General features: G+C 45.5%; 1 pseudogene; it reads right to left on the bottom strand.

The window, feature by feature from the left end:
• Positions 1–308: 308 nt before the first annotated feature.
• On the bottom strand, positions 309–1,303 carry LOC113617832 (heterogeneous nuclear ribonucleoprotein A1-like; annotated as a pseudogene).
• Positions 1,304–4,179: the final 2,876 nt, after the last annotated feature.

Raw genomic sequence — 4,179 nt, forward strand, 5'->3', positions numbered from 1 at the left:
GTAAGCTTTTGTAACAAAGGCTGCTGGTTTCCATGAAGGGGAGCTGGTAATAAGATTCCTCAGAGGTTTTTGTTTTCGTTTTTGTTTTTAAAAAAGACACATTTACTCGGCGTCATGATCAGACTATCATATTTAGCAATCAGCAGCATGGGTGCAAAGCAAAAAGTCTACATTAAAACCCTTTGTTGGAACGCTTTACACTTTCCACAGAACAAAAACTAAAATAACCTATTATACAATTAGTCACAAATACAGTCCTTGAGATTCGTTGCCCATACACATGAGTATCGTCTAAAACATGTCTTCTTTGTAGCAGTTAGGACCTGCCACCACTGTGCTTGGCGGAGTTCACAAATCTGTTGTAGCCTGTAGCTTCCCCGTCACTTCTCTGGCTCTCCTCTCCTGCTAAGCTTTGTTTCCTGGCAGTAATTACAGCCTCCTGCCACTGCCGTAGCTCCTGCTGCTGCTGGAACCGCCACAGCCACCTTGGTTTCAGGTTTGGCAAAGTATTGGCCTCCACCACCATAGAGGCAAGAACTTCTTCTCCAAAGTTTCCTCCTTTCACGGGTCCAAAATTTGCAGATTGATTGTTGTAACTGCCAAAAGCATTGTAGCTTCCACCCTCTCCAAAAGTGCTTCCATCATTACCGAATCCATTATAGCCATCCCACTGCCACCACAGCCACCGCCACCACGGCTGCCACCAAAGGCATCTCGACCACTGACGTTTCCTCCACGACCAAAGCTGCCATTCCCACCAAAACCACCGCCACGACCACCATCAAAGTTTCCAGAACCACTTCGACCCCTTTGGCTGGATGAAGCACCAGCCATCTCTCGCTTAGATAGGGCTTTCCTTACTTCACAGTTGTGGCCATTCACAGTGTGGCGTTTCTGAATGACAACCTTGTCTACGGAGTCATGGTCATCAAAGGTTACGAAAGCAAAGCCTCTCTTTTTGCCACTGCCTCAGTCAGTCATGATTTCAATCACTTCAATTTTTCCCATACTGTTCAAAATAATCTCTTCGGTGATGTTCTTCAGCGTCTTCTTTAATGTCACCAACAAAAATCTTTTTCATAGTTAAGTGGGCACCAGGTCTTTGAGAATCTTCTCTTGAGACGGCCCTCTTTGGTTCCCCAACTCTTCCATCCACCTCGCATGGCCTTGCCTTCATGGCTGCACCCACCTCCTCCACAGTGGCATACGTGACAAACCCGAAGCCTCTGGAGCGCCTGCTGTTTGGATCCCTCGTTACCACACAATCTGTCAGCACTCCCTGCTGCTCAAAGTGGCTCCTCATGGGCTTCCCTGGTGGCGCAGTGGTTGAGAGTCCGCCTGCCGATGCAGGGGACACGGGTTCGTGCCCCAGTCCGGGAAGATCCCACATGCCACGGAGCGGCTGGCCCATGAGCCATGTCCGCTGAGCCTGCGCATCCAGAGCCTGTGCTCCGCAACGGGAGAGGCCGCAACAGTGAGAGGGTCGCGTACTGCAAAAAAAAAAAAAAAGTAGCAAAAACAGTGTTTGGAAGGTTGGCTGCAGGGCAGAATAAGGAGTTAGAAAGTGATCAAAGGTGATTCACAGTGTTAAATGGAAAATATACCCTGGAGCTTACCTTCACGTGGTCCAAGGTGTTTCCTGAGCAAATGGCATCACTTAGAGAAGTGATGCAGGGCCAGAGAGTGGGGAGAGAGGGTCTACAGTGTGCATTTCAATGACAATGGGAAATAGTCACTCTGACCAATGCTCTTCTTTGGGCTGATAACTAAAAATCCACCCTACAAATGCCAACTGTATAGCTGTAAGTATGGTACTTTACTAAAGTCCCAAATGTCACGAGAAATAAAGGTCTTTATGGTGTTAGGAAATGCTTATACCTGAATGTGAATGAAGTCACTGACAGCTATTTCGTGGCGTGCAGGAGAGAGATTATCAGGACGCTGGGCACCAGTGGGGAAAAGTAAAAAACGCAGAGGCTGAGGGCAGAAATAGATCAAGGGGAAGCCAGGCTGGCAGCTACCCATGGTGCCACCCCATAATGGGCACCAAGACATCACTGGAACAGGAGGAAATGTTGTGCCAGTTAGCTCAGATTTCCACATGGAGTTTCTTGCTTTATTGGGAAGCTAATGGGTCCTGCTCTCACCAATTCCCCAAAGTACAAGTGGGCATTTGAAAAGCCATCCTCCCATAGGCCAACTGCTTGGTGCTGTTTCGGCCTCTCCATCAGTGATGGAACGTGGATAGGCTGACCGTCCTACAATGAGGACAAAGTCAACCTAAGCTCTGGCACCTGGTGAGTTTTGACCTGGTGCAGTCAACAAAAAATGAGGGTTCTGCTTTACTGTATGTGTCTTAACCCTCTAAGAGGCCTCCCAAAACATTGTCCAGTTCAGGAAAAAATAAAACGGAAGGAATACAACATCTACCAAAAAAATGAAAAACGTTTGCCATTGTGAAAGTCATAAAAAGGCTTTAAACATATTTTAATAAAACTTTACAACTACATTCATTCGTTCTCCCTTATTTAGTGAACATGAATAATGCTATGGAAGAATTGTGAAATAAAAGACATTTCTGGGACTTCCCTGGGGGTCCAGTGGTTAAGACTCCATGCTTCTACTGCAGGGAGCACAGGTTCAATCCCTGATTGGGGTACTAAGATCCCACATGCCACATGGCGTGGGGAAGAGAAAGACATTTTTTTTTTTTTTTTTTTTTTTTTTTAATTTTTATTTATTTATTTTTGTCTGCGTTGGGTCTCCATTGCTGCACGTGGGCTTTCTCTAGCTGCAGAGAGCAGGGGCTACTCTTTGTTGTGGTGCGCAGGCTTTTCATCCTGGTGGCTTCTTTTGTTGTGGAGCATGGGCTCTAGGCGCACGGGCTTCAGTAGTTTGGCACACGGGCTTAGTTGCTCCACGGCATGTGGGATCTTCCCGGACCAGGGCTCGAACCTGTGTCCTCTGAATTGGCAGATGGATTCTTAATCACTGCACCACCAGGGAAGCCCCAAAAAAGACATTTCTAAGAAAGTTAAAATATACTGCTACATTTATTCTAAATAACAAGCCCTTAATTCGAAAGAGATATACAATTTTTTAAAGAGAAAATTCATTTCTTCCCTTCAACCACCAACTAAATAAATGTTGAACAAACATGGGAAGTCCATTGGTTTGGGGGAGCTCCATATTGCTACCCTACTTTGGGCACCACATGTCTATAACCAGCCCTGGCTCACCATATCTACCCCCACCCCGCCCCAATATAGGTATATATTTTCTTTTGGTTTCGCGTGAATGCATTTGATTCCTTTATTCAACAAGCATATATTGTATGTCGACTGCATGTCAAGTACTGTCCTGGGTACTCTCGAATATTATCATTTTATCTTTATAGAAAACCTTTCAGGTTGTTTACAAATGAGAAAATTCATTTCAGAAGCTAACTTCCCAGACTCCCAGACGCAATATTAATTTAGTGAATTGATTTTTTTTCCTCAACACATTCCAAAAAGGATTTAAGTCTTTTCCATTAAAAATAAAATCCTACATCTAATGTATGGAGTTTCTGAGTAATGATGGTGCATTGGACAGATGTGTTTACCTTGGCTCTCTCATGGAGGCCCACAAAAAGCCAGCAATGGAGTTCTGTTAAAGAGACTCATAATTTACACAAAGTCAGTGGAGAGGAAACAGCAGCAACAGCATGTGGAAAGTGGTAAAAAGCATCTGGCTTGGTCAACTCAAGAGAGCCAAGAGCCAAACCAGAGGAGGGGAAGCCCAGAAACCACCAGCACTGCCTTGCAGAATTTCACAAAATCTCAGAAACAAGCAGCACCAGGTACTCTCTGAAATCGAGGGTAAAATCAGAGTCAAAAACAGGACGGTGGCTTGAAAAATCTGTTAAGAAGCAGTAGATCGCTACCCCAACCTCAGCAAAATGGTGTACGTTTATTTTGAGAAAATGGTGAACGTTTATTTTGAGAAAATGGTGAGCCGGAGAGACTCTGCCCCAGAGTGAGGTTTGAGGTACCACACTGGAAACAGGAGGCTTTGGGAAGGCTGTCCGTTGAATCTGGAGCTGCTCCCAGGCTCCTCCCTCACTGGCAGCCGGGTCCTCCACCAAGGACTGGGACATTCTTCTCTGGTCATAGAAAATAATCCCACATATACTGACAC

The sequence above is a fragment of the Aethalodelphis obliquidens genome, unplaced genomic scaffold, assembly GCF_003676395.1.
Source record: "Aethalodelphis obliquidens isolate GAN/ISIS:26980383/991018 unplaced genomic scaffold, ASM367639v1 scaffold5, whole genome shotgun sequence".
In the NCBI taxonomy this organism is placed as follows: Eukaryota; Metazoa; Chordata; class Mammalia; order Artiodactyla; family Delphinidae; genus Aethalodelphis; species Aethalodelphis obliquidens.